Source organism: Sphaeramia orbicularis, unplaced genomic scaffold (assembly GCF_902148855.1).
Source record: "Sphaeramia orbicularis unplaced genomic scaffold, fSphaOr1.1, whole genome shotgun sequence".
Taxonomy (NCBI): domain Eukaryota; kingdom Metazoa; phylum Chordata; class Actinopteri; order Kurtiformes; family Apogonidae; genus Sphaeramia; species Sphaeramia orbicularis.
In genome coordinates, this window is record NW_021941690.1 from 75,734 (window position 1) to 88,791 (window position 13,058).

The following is a 13,058-nucleotide window of genomic DNA, read 5'->3' on the forward strand; positions in this document are numbered from 1 at the left end:
TGCCGTGGCGACGCCTGGACGCCAGACCAGACAGAAGACAAAGGATCCACAGGAAGACCAGACATCCCATAATGTCCACTGAGCAGTTAACCAGTTCAACCAGTTTAACAGGTTTAATCAGACAGAGACCTGGTCCAGGTCCAGGTCCCTGTCCAGGTCCAGGTCCAGGTCCCGGTCCAGGTCCAGGTCCCTGTCCAGGTCCAGGTCCCGGTCCAGGTCCAGGTCCAGGTCCAGGTCCCTGTCCAGGTCCAGGTCCCGGTCCAGGTCCAGGTCCAGGTCCCTGTCCAGGTCCAGGTCCAGGTCCCGGTCCAGGTCCAGGTCCCTGTCCAGGTCCAGGTCCCGGTCCAGGTCCAGGTCCAGGTCCAGGTCCCTGTCCAGGTCCAGGTCCCGGTCCAGGTCCAGGTCCCTGTCCAGGTCCAGGTCCCGGTCCCGGTCCAGGTCCAGGTCCAGGTCCAGGTCCAGGTCCCTGTCCAGGTCCAGGTCCAGGTCCCGGTCCAGGTCCAGGTCCCTGTCCAGGTCCAGGTCCAGGTCCCGGTCCAGGTCCAGGTCCCTGTCCAGGTCCAGGTCCAGGTCCAGGTCCAGGTCAGGAACAGAAAACAGGTTTTGAACGACAGTTCAGTTTGTTTACGTCCATGAGAGGAAGAAAAACTGAACAAAACAGACAAAAACAAAAACAGAAAAAAAACAGAAAATAAAAAAAACAAAAACCTGAAAAAACAACAATGAGAAAACATTTGATTATTTGTTACTGTTATTTTTTGTTGATTGTTTTGTTCATTTGTGTCGATTATTTCCATTTATTTTTAATGATTTTTTTTAATTTAATGTTTCATTTTTGTTTACATTTGTGATTGTTTCGATGTTTTTATTGATTTTCTGTCCTTATTTTGTTACTTTTTGTTTATTTTTTGCTTATTTTCTTCGTTTTATTCATTTTGTTCATTTGTTCACTTCTCAATTATTTGGTATTTTTAATCACTTGGTCATTTTTAGGTTTTTCTTTAATTTCTGCTTATTTTGTTCATTTTCTTACTTCATTTGTTCAGTTTGTTTAGCTGTATTTTGTTTGTTTGTTTATCTTATTATTATTTTGTGGTGTTTCTTCAGAGTTGGAACTTAAAACTAACATAACCTTTTTAGAATATTATTAATTAGTGGTCGATTAACGGAAACGATTCAAAGAGTAAAAGAAATGAAAAGTATAAAATGAGACGATCAGTAACTGAAATGACTGGATCCATTTTTACTGATTAATCAACTGTTTGCTGTTTATTTTCTTAAACTTGTGACAAATATTAGATATTTTAGATCATTTTTATCTTTATCACATTTTTATTCTTTTGATTTTTTTTTTTTTAAATCACATGGATTTTTATTTATTCAAACCTCCAACATGTTTAAACATTTTTTTATTGATAATTATAGTTTTGTTTTTTTTAAGTGTGAACTTCCTACAGGCAGAGGGAGCAGATCAATAATCAATAACTGATCATAAATCTGAATACTTCCTGTTCTGTCTGATCCATTCTCTGCTCTCTGTCGCCATCGTGTGGATCAAACTGGAAACTGTTCACACTCTGGATTTAATTTAAAAAAAAGAAAAGGATAAAAACAACATAAAAGAGAAATAAAAATATTTACAACGACAAATATGATATAAAGGATTTTAATTAGTTTAATACATTTAATTAAATAATTAATAAAAGAGAATTAAATTAAAAACATGGATGTTTAATCAGGTTTAAGGTTAGTTTGAGGGTTTTTATTTTTATGTAATTTTATGGCTTTTATTTTATTTTGTATTCTTGATGCTTTTTTTAAATGTTATTTTTCAACATTTTACTTTACTTTAAATATTTCTTTTTTTTTTAACGTTATGTCATAAATTACCCTATGTTATGTATTAAGTATATATATTTTATATGTTTTTATTTGTTTTTAACATAATTTCCAGTCGTATTGAATTTCAATGTATGTTTATTCCTGTTTTTGTTTTTTCATTTGAATAATAATAATAATAATAATAATAATAATAATAATAATAATAATAATACTTTAGCTGAATATAACAGTTGACTTCATTAGTGACACCTTTCTCCTTCTCCTCGTTTCTTTTCCTTCTTGTATCTGTTGGTGTTTGTCGTCTCCTGAAGGCCTCCTTTCTTCTGCTTTAATGAAACGTTGCAGTCGACTGGTACATTCCAGACTGAACCACGTCACCCCAGGACCTGGACCAGGACCAGGACCAGGACCAGGAGCAGGTCTGGACTTGAACACACCAGGAACAAACCTGAGCAGGTCCTGCACTTCAGAGAGCGAGACCTGAGCAAAGAAAACACACAGTACTACCAAAACACAGTACTAGTACTATGAAAACACAGTACTAGTACTATGAAAACACGGTACTAATACTACAGAAACACAGTACTAATACTACAGGAACACAGTACTAATACTACAGGGACACAGTACTAATACTACAGAAACACAGTACTAATACTACAGAAACACAGTACTAATACTACAGGAACACAGTACTAATACTACAGAAACACAGTACTAATACTACAGGAACACAGTACTAATACTACAGAAACACAGTACTAATACTACAGGGACACAGTACTAATACTACAGAAACACAGTACTAATACTACAGGAACACAGTACTAATACTACAGAAACACAGTACTAATACTACAGGAACACAGTACTAATACTACAGGGACACAGTACTAATACTACAGAAACACAGTACTAGTACTACAGAAACACAGTACTAATACTTCAGGAACACAGTACTAATACTACAGAAACACAGTACTAATACTACAGGAACACAGTACTAATACTACAGAAACACAGTACTAATACTACAGAAACACAGTACTAATACTACAGGAACACAGTACTAATACTACAGGGACACAGTACTAATACTACAGAAACACAGTACTAGTACTACAGAAACACAGTACTAATACTTCAGGAACACTGTACTAATACTACAGAAACACTGAACTAATACTACAGAAACACAGTACTAATACTACAGGGACACAGTACTAATACTACAGAAACACAGTACTAATACCACAGGAACACTGTACTAATTCTACATAAACACAGTACTAATACTACAGGAATACAGTACTAATACTACAGAAACACAGTACTAATACTACAGGAACACGGTACTAATACTACAGAAACACAGTACAAATACTACAGAAACACAGTACTAATACTACAGGAACACTGTACTAATATTACAGAAACACAGTACTAATACTACAAACCTAATGATTATGTATTTTTATATTTGTACTTTTGTTTTACATAGAAATATTCATTATTATTATTATTATTATTATTATATTAATAATAATAATAATAATAATAATAATAATAATAATAATAATAATAATAATAACATATTAGTCACAGTTTAATGATCTAATGTTGTTCATGTTACAGTTTTATTCTGTATCATGTGTTACATATTTTCCTTTTACTATTTTTTTACTATTTTATTGATCTGCTGTTGTTCATATAAATCTGACTGACTCCTCCTCCTCCTCCTCCTCCTCCTCCTCCTCCTCCTCCTCCTCCTCCTCCTCTTCATCTTCCTCACCTCCTCCTCCTCCTCCTCCTCCTCCAGCAGTGGGCGTAGTCCACCTCCTGAAGTGGGCGTGGCTCTGCCCTCAGACGCGGAAACAGCGGTGTGTCCAACCCACGGTCCGCAGAGACCCCCTGAGACCCGGACCGACCCGGACCGACCCGGTCTTCTGTGTCTCGTGCTTCCTTGAACCTGCGCAGGTGAGTTGAGGACGACGCACGGTGGCGTCTGACGTCACAGCCGCGGGGTTGAAGTGGAAGGAGGACTGAAGCGGACCTGGACCAGGACCGGGACCGGGACCGGGACCAGGACCAGGTCTGTTCCGGACTCTGGACCCTGTAAGTCGTGACTCTGGTTCTTATTGACGGCTTCATTTGCCTCTTTTTTTTTTTTTTTTTCTTTTTTTTGTAAACACGGATCCGCGCGAGTTCCACGTGTTCAAACCTGCGCAAACTGGAGCTAAAACCCGCAGATTCAGCGCACATGTGGACCTGGACCTGGTCCTGGTCCAGGGTTTCGGACCCTGGGGTTCCGGACCAGAAAGGACCCGGGTCGGACTTTGTTCATGATGTGCACAGTTTACACAGGTGTGTGTTCGCGTGGAGGCGCGTGCACGACGTGAGTCACCGCAGTGGGTGTGGTCTGTGGGCGGACCAGGGTCACATCTGGACCACGACCAGGACCAGGGAAAGACTAGAACCAAGACCTGGACCGGAACCAGGATAAGAACTAGACCAGGACCAGGATAAGAACTAGACCAGGAATAGAACCAGGACAAGAACAAGACCAGGACCAGACTAGAACCTGGACCAGAACCTGGACCAGAACCAGGATCAGAACTAGACCAGGACGTAGAAACCAATAAAACACATAAAATTTGGAATAAAAACAACAAAAGTAAATAATGCATCAAAACAATAAAAGCTCAAACTGAAAAAAAAAAAAAGTTTTAAGAGAGAATTTAAAAACAGAAAATGAAACAAACAGATAAATAAATACATACCTGCATAAACACATACCAGTGTTTGTTTTGTTAATGTTTGTCCAGGTTTGAATGAACTCCAGTTCAATGTGTTCAGATGTTTTCAGTTTCATTTTGATTCAACTGTCGTTATTAGTTTTATAAACGTCAGTTTTGTTTATTAGTTTTATAAACGTCAGTTTTGTTTATTAGTTTTATAAACGTCAGTTTTGTTTATTAGTTTTATAAACGTCAGTTTTGTTTCTTAGTTTTATAAACGTCAGTTTTGTTTCTTAGTTTTATAAACGTCAGTTTTGTTTATTAGTTTTATAAACGTCAGTTTTGTTTATTAGTTTTATAAACGTCAGTTTTGTTTATTAGTTTTATAGACATCAGTTTTGTTTATTAGTTTTATAGACGTCAGTTTTGTTTCTTAGTTTTATAGACGTTACTTTTGTTTATTAGTTTTATAAACATCAGTTTTGTTTATTAGTTTTATAGACGTTAGTTTTGTTTCTTAGTTTTATAGACGTCAGTTTTGTTTCTTAGTTTTATAGACGCTACTTTTGTTTATTAGTTTTATAGACGTCAGTTTTGTTTCTTAGTTTTATAGACGTTACTTTTGTTTATTAGTTTTATAGACGTCAGTTTTGTTTCTTAGTTTTATAGACGTCAGTTTTGTTTCTTAGTTTTATAGACGTCAGTTTTGTTTATTAGTTTTATAGACGTTAGTTTTGTTTATTAGTTTTATAGACGTCAGTTTTGTTTCTTAGTTTTATAGACGTCAGTTTTGTTTCTTAGTTTTATAAACGTCAGTTTTGTTTCTTAGTTTTATAAACGTCAGTTTTGTTTCTTAGTTTTATAGACGTTAGTTTTGTTTATTAGTTTTATAGACGTTAGTTTTGTTTATTAATTTTATAGACGTCAGTTTTGTTTATTATTTTTATAGACGTCAGTTTTGTTTATTATTTTTATAGACGTCAGTTTTGTTTCTTAGTTTTATAGACGTCAGTTTTGTTTATTGTTGTGTTTTGTGTTTGGGTTCTTCTCTGAAACTGGGTTTACTTTCGTATCTGTCACTGTTCCATCTGTTTGGACCCAATAACCACAGGTACATGTAGACAGACTTCCCCTCAGGATGGACCTAATGATGACCTCAGAGCAATAGGATCCATCCCATAATTAATGAATTTACAATCAAATATTGGATCCAAAAATAGGACCCAAATATGGACATAAAATCTCCCTAGGTGTTCTATAGACTATAAATATTGACACTGTGTTAATGTGTCGATCCTAGCTAAATGCTAATGTTAGCATGTTATGTTTACATGATGACAGTGTTCTAATCTGTTACTGATGCGAAAAATAAAGCTAAATGCTAATGTTGGCACATTATGTTTACATGGTGATGGTGTTCTAATCTGTTACTGATGCTAAAATTAAAGCGTAATGCTAATGTTAGCACATTATATTTCATGATGACAGTGTTCTAATGTTACTGATGCTAAAATTATAGCTAAATGCTAATGTTAGCATGTTATGTTTACATGATTATGGTGCTCTAATCTGTTACTGATGCTAAAGTTAAAGCTAAATGCAAATGCTAGACATTACGATGGAGTATTAGGGCCACATAAGAAAATAAAAACACCTGTTACTGCGAGAATAAGGTCGTAAAATATCAAGATAAAACCTGTGATTTAATGAGAATAAAGTCGAATACAAATACAGTCATAATTTTACCAAAATGAAGTCGTAATGTTATGAGAATAATGTAATTTAAAAACAGGTGGAAAAACCACCAAATACTGGGACTATTAGCCCCGCCCACCATCAACACATTAGCATTAGTGGATGGACTCTGTAGGCAGTTTGCACACGTTTGGGTTTGTTTTGTCGTAAAAACCGAACGGATTTGGATCAAATGAACCTCTTCAGTGGAGGAGGAACTGAGTGGAACCGAAAACTGTCATTGACAAGGTTTCAGGATTACGATTTATAAATTATGACTTTTTATCGAACTATTGAGAATTTATTTACAAAATATGAAGACTTTAATGTAATAAAAGTATGACTTAATGTTTGTTAAATAATGAGTTTTTTTAAACTATGACTTTATTCTTATATTATGACTTTAATCTAATAAAAATACGACATTATTTTCGTTAAATTATGATTTTTTTAAAGTATGGCTTCATTCTTGTACTTTTAGGACTTTACTAAAAATACGACATTATTTTCATTAAATTATGAGGTTTTTATTAAACTATGGCTTTATTCTTATAATATTACGACTTTTTTCCAATGTGACCTAATGTGCTGTCATATGACATAAACCATGTGTTCAAACCCTTAAAGGTCATGTGCCCCCCCCCCCCCCGGTCCATGTCCTTGTCTCTGAGGTTCAAAGTCGTTGCTTCACAGTTTCATTTTCGGAGCTGAACTGAAACGTTCATCAGTTTTTATTCACTGAAACAAACTCACTTTATGGTCGAGTGTTGAACTTTTATTGTGTGTGTTTTCATTTTCAGAACAGAACTGAAAAACGAACTGAGTTTATGTTTATTACAAACCTGAGAGTGATCCGCTTACCGACAGGAGAGAGCACACGAAACAACGCCAGCACAAACGACGGGGGGGGGGCACTACGATAAACACGCCTGGAACAAACAGTAGAAGAAGTAGAGCTCCTGGTACTGTTTCCATCTGCATCATCCTCATCCTCTGAGCTGAACAATCAGCATTGTTTAAACAAATTAGAAAATAATGAACAAAATAATGAACAAAATGAACAAAATAATAAACAAAATAATGATCAAAATGAATAAAATGAACAAAATAATGAACAAAATAAACAAAATAATGAACAAAATGAATAAAATGAACAAAATAGTGCTCAAAATAATGAACAAAATGAACCAAAAAATGAACAAAATAAACAAAATAATGAATAAAATAAACAAAACAATGAACAAATAATGAACAAAATGAACAAAATAAAATAATGAATAAAATAAACAAAACAATGAACAAATAATGAACAAATAATGAACAAAATGAACAAAATAAAATAATGAATAAAATAAACAAAATAATGAATAAAATGAACAAAATAATGAACAAAATGAACAAAAAATGAACAAAATAAACAAAATAATGAACAAATAATGAACAAAATGAATGAAATGAACAAAAGAATGAACAAAATAAACAAAATAATGAACAAAATGAATAAAATGAACAAAATAGTGAACAAAATAATGAACAAAATGAACAAAAAATGAACAAAATAAACAAAATGAACAAAATAAACAAAGTAAATAAAATAATGAACAAATAATGAACAAAATGAACAAAATAAACAATATAATGAACATCTTCTCAGTTCACATGTTTATTCTCACCGTACTAACAGAACAACAGTTTACAGATAAGACAACTTGGTTCTGTTTAGACCCATGTGGGCTACAGGTCGGTTCCTGTCTGCTCTTTGGTTCTGACCTGTTCACAGGCCTCGTCTGTTTTACCTGAAAGCAGAAGTAACTGTGCATGTGCAGCCGTTTAGAACAGAAGTGGAACACCATGGACGGACTGACGGCGCCGTGACCCGTAGGTCAGTCAGAACAGAGGCTGTGGATGGTGGAGGTTCTGTGGCGCTGTGGGCGTGTCCTTTAGATTTAAGAGGCGGTACAGTCTGTGCATGTGTTTGCGTCTGCGTCTCTGCGTCTGCGTTTGCGTCAGTGTCTGTGTGCGTCTGCGCTGTGGGCGTGTACTTTAGATTTGAGCGGCATTCATAGCTGCGTCTGCGTGTGCATGTGCGTCAGCTTCTGCGTGTGTGTGTGCATGTGTGTCTGCGTGTGCAAGTGTGTCTGCTTCTGCGTGTGTGTGTGTGCATATGTGTCTGCTTCTGCATGTGTGTGTGCATGTGTGTCTGCTTCTGCATGTGTGTGTGCATGTGTGTCTGCTTCTGCATGTGTGTGTGCATGTGTGTCTGCGTCTGCGTGTGCAAGTGTGTCTGCTTCTGCGTGTGTGTGTGCATGTGTGTCTGCGTCTGCGTGTGCAAGTGTGTCTGCTTCTGCATGTGTGTGTGCATGTGTGTCTGCTTCTGCATGTGTGTGTGCATGTGTGTCTGCTTCTGCATGTGTGTGTGCATGTGTGTCTGCGTCTGCGTGTGCATGTGTGTCTGCTTCTGCATGTGTGTGTGCATGTGTGTCTGCTTCTGCATGTGTGTGTGCATGTGTGTCTGCTTCTGCATGTGTGTGTGCATGTGTGTCTGCTTCTGCATGTGTGTGTGCATGTGTGTCTGCTTCTGCATGTGTGTGTGCATGTGTGTCTGCATCTGCGTGTGCAAGTGTGTCTGCTTCTGCGTGTGTGTGTGTGCATATGTGTCTGCTTCTGCGTGTGTGTGTGCATGTGTGTCTGCTTCTGTGTGTGTGTGCATGTGTGTCTGCTTCTGCATGTGTGTGTGCATGTGTGTCTGCTTCTGCATGTGTGTGTGCATGTGTGTCTGCGTCTGCGTGTGCAAGTGTGTCTGCTTCTGTGTGTGTGTGTGCATGTGTGTCTGCTTCTGCGTGTGTGTGTGCATGTGTGTCTGCTTCTGCATGTGTGTGTGCATGTGTGTGTGTGTGCAAGTGTGTCTGCTTCTGCGTGTGTGTGTGCAAGTGTGTCTGCGTCTGCGTGTGTGTGTGCAAATGTGTCTGCTTCTGCATGTGTGTGTGCATGTGTGTCTGCTTCTGCATGTGTGTGTGCATGTGTGTCTGCGTCTGCGTGTGTGTGCATGTGTGTCTGCGTCTGCGTGTGCAAGTGTGTCTGCTTCTGCGTGTGTGTGTGCATGTGTGTCTGCGTCTGCGTGTGTGTGCATGTGTGTCTGCTTCTGCATGTGTGTGTGCAAGTGTGTCTGCTTCTGCATGTGTGTGTGCATGTGTGTCTGCGTCTGCGTGTGTGTGTGCATGTGTGTCTGCTTCTGTGTGTGTGTGTGTGTGTGTGTCTGTGCGTGTGTTTTCATCTGCGTGTGCGTCGTCATCTGTGTCTGTGTCTGCATGTGCATCTGCGCCTGCATCTGTGTCTGTGTGTGCATCTGCGTGTGCGTGTGCGTTGTTGCTTCACAGACGTTGCTCACTGTTTCCTGTCATTTCATTCACTGTAGAGTTTGGCAACAGGTTCCACATTCAGACCAAAGTGATCTAAAGTGGGTCAGAACCAGGACCGGAACATCAGGATCACAGATACTTAAGGTCAACTTTAGAGTTTTCTGTAGTTTTAGAGTTTAAACAAAGTAAAATGTGCTTCTGAAAATGTTCCATCTACAAACGAACCTTTAAAAAAACATGAACATGAACAAACACGAAGAAACTGAAATGTTTTAAAAGTAAGAAAAATGGAATTGTAATAATAATAATAATAATAATAATAATAATAATGGATTAGATTTCTGTAGTGCTTTTCTCTGAACACATGCTCAGAAAACACACAGTGGATCCATTCTTCATTCACTCTCACATCCTCCCTCTGGTGGGGGTGAACTCCATCTGTATCCACAGCTGTCCTGGGGGGGGGGGGGGCAGACTGACAGAAGAGTGACTGACAGTCTGTGCCTATGGCCCCTCCCACCACCGAACATTCCTACACCAGTGTGAGTGACAGCACTGGAGGCACGGGGGGTGTGTCTTGCTCAAGGATACAAAAGCATATGGACACAGTGGGATTTGAACCACCATCCCTTCGTTTATTGGACGACCCGCTCTACCACCTGAGCCATGGCTCAGATATATTCAGCCTAGTTTATTATGTATACATGTTTATTATAGTGTACGGATAAACAGCAGCTAATAACAGACAGAATACTGGTGTGTGTTCAGTGTGTGTTTGGGTTCCTGTTCTTCAGTGTGTGTTTGGGTTCCTGTTCTTCAGTGTGTGTTTGGGTTCCTGTTCTTCAGTGTGTGTTTGGGTTCCTGTTCTTCAGTGTGTGTTTGGGTTCCTGTTCTTCAGTGGTTTTAGGGTCAAAACAGGTGGAACTAGAAAAGCATTCAAACAGACCCCCCCCCCCCCACATCACCACCAACATTTAGTCATTTGTTCCTTGTGCCAGTATCAACATTTCCTGAAATTTTCATCCAAATCCATACAAACAAACAAACAAACAAACAAACAAACAAACAAACAAACAAACAAACAAACAAACAAACCCAGATGAAAACAGAACCTCCTTGGTGGAGGAAGAAATAAAGGAAAATCACCACAAAACTGGAAACAACAGGAAAAACAAAAAACACAAAGAAAAATTGTGTAAAAAACAAAACAAAACAAAAAGCCCAAACCATCTATTTTTATAGTGAGTCGGTCTCACGCACTACTGTGTGTTTTACCCTCCATTCCACAGGGGGCGGGGCTTAAACTGAGCATGCTCAGATGTCTATGGAAAGAACAAGGCCTATTCTATCAATATGACTGGAAATGGAACTGTTGAGCAAACAGTTGAATTTATATGAATATTTAAATAAATCATAAATTCAGAACATGTCACTGCTGATACGTCAGGACTTAAAGGGTTAACTTTAGTTTAAGGGTTTACTTTAGTTTAAGGGTTAACTTTAGTTTAAGGGTTTACTTTAGTTTAAGGGTTAACTTTAGTTTAAGGGTTTACTTTAGTTTAAGGGTTTACTTTAGTTTAAGGGTTGACTTTAGTTTAAGGGTTGACTTTAGTTTAAGGGTTAACTTTAGTTTAAGGGTTTACTTTAGTTTAAGGGTTTACTTTAGTTTAAGGGTTAACTTTAGTTTAAGGGTTAACTTTAGGTTAAGGGTTAACTTTAGTTTAAGGGTTTACTTTAGTTTAAGGGTTAACTTTAGTTTAAGGGTTTACTTTAGTTTAAGGGTTTACTTTAGTTTAAGGGTTAACTTTAGTTTAAGGGTTTACTTTAGTTTAAGGGTTAACTTTAGTTTAAGGGTTTACTTTAGTTGTCTTACTGAGCCGTTCTCTAAAACTGCATTTCCACTACATTGAACCGGCTCGACTCGACTCCACTCTGGTACCAGGTCCTATTCCAGACCGTTTCCACTCTGGTACCAGGCCCTATTCCAGACCAGGTCCACTCTGGTACCAGGTCCTATTCCAGATCGGTTCCACTCTGGTACCAGGCCCTATTCCAGACCAGGTGCACTCTGGTACCAGGTCCTATTCCAGACCAGGTCCACTCTGGTACCAGGCCCTATTCCAGACCAGGTCCACTCTGGTACCAGGTCCTATTCCAGACCCTTTCCACTCTGGTACCAGGTCCTATTCCAGACCAGGTCCACTCTGGTACCAGGTCCTATTCCAGACCGGTTCCACTCTGGTACCAGGTCCTATTCCAGACCCTTTCCACTCTGGTACCAGGTCCTATTCCAGACCCTTTCCACTCTGGTACCAGGTCCTATTCCAGACCCTTTCCACTCTGGTACCAGGTCCTATTCCAGACCCTTTCCACTCTGGTACCAGGTCCTATTCCAGACCCTTTCCACTCTGGTACCAGGTCCTATTCCAGACCCTTTCCATTCCAGATCCTCCCTCTTTCCAGTCCCTGGTCGTCATAGCGATGCGGTGCGTTCCTTCTGTGTGCTCTGCTCACAGTTGCTGATAAACTCACTGGTTGCCTGTTGTCTGGTCAAACTCCTGCTGAATGTTTGCGTCTGAACCTCCTGGACAAACCCTGGTGTAGTTTTACAGACTGTCATCATGTGGATTCACCTACTGACAGATTTACTGGAAAAGGGCGGGGCACACACACCACTGACCAATCAGAGCTCTGCAGTGTTTACACAGTGTCACCTTTAGTACCTGGTCCCCAGTCCTGGAACCTCAGAGGAGGAGGTACCAAAAAACTAGTACCAGGTACCAGATTCCAAAAAGCTAGTACCAGGTACCAGATTCCAAAAAACTAGTACCAGGTACCAGATTCCAAAAAACTAGTACCAGGTACCAGATTCCAAAAAACTAGTACCAGGTACCAGATTCCAAAAAACTAGGACCAGGTACCAGAGTCCAAAAAACTAGTACCAGGTACCAGAGTCCAAAAAACTAGTACCAGGTACCAGAGTCCGAAAAACTAGTACCAGGTATCAGAGTCCAAAAAACTAGTACCAGGTACCAGAGTCCAAAAAACTAGTACCAGGTACCAGATTCCAAAAAACTAGGACCAGGTACCAGAGTCCAAAAACTAGGACCAGGTACCAGAGTCCAAAAAAATAGTACCAGGTACCAGAGTCCGAAAAACTAGTACCAGGTATCAGAGTCCAAAAAACTAGTACCAGGTACCAGAGTCCAAAAAACTAGTACCAGGTACCAGAGTCCGAAAAACTAGTACCAGGTACCAGAGTCCGAAAAACTAGTACCAGGTATCAGAGTCCAAAAAACTAGTACCAGGTACCAGAGTCCGAAAAACTAGTACCAGGTATCAGAGTCCAAAAAACTAGTACCAGGTACCAGAGTCCAAAAAACTA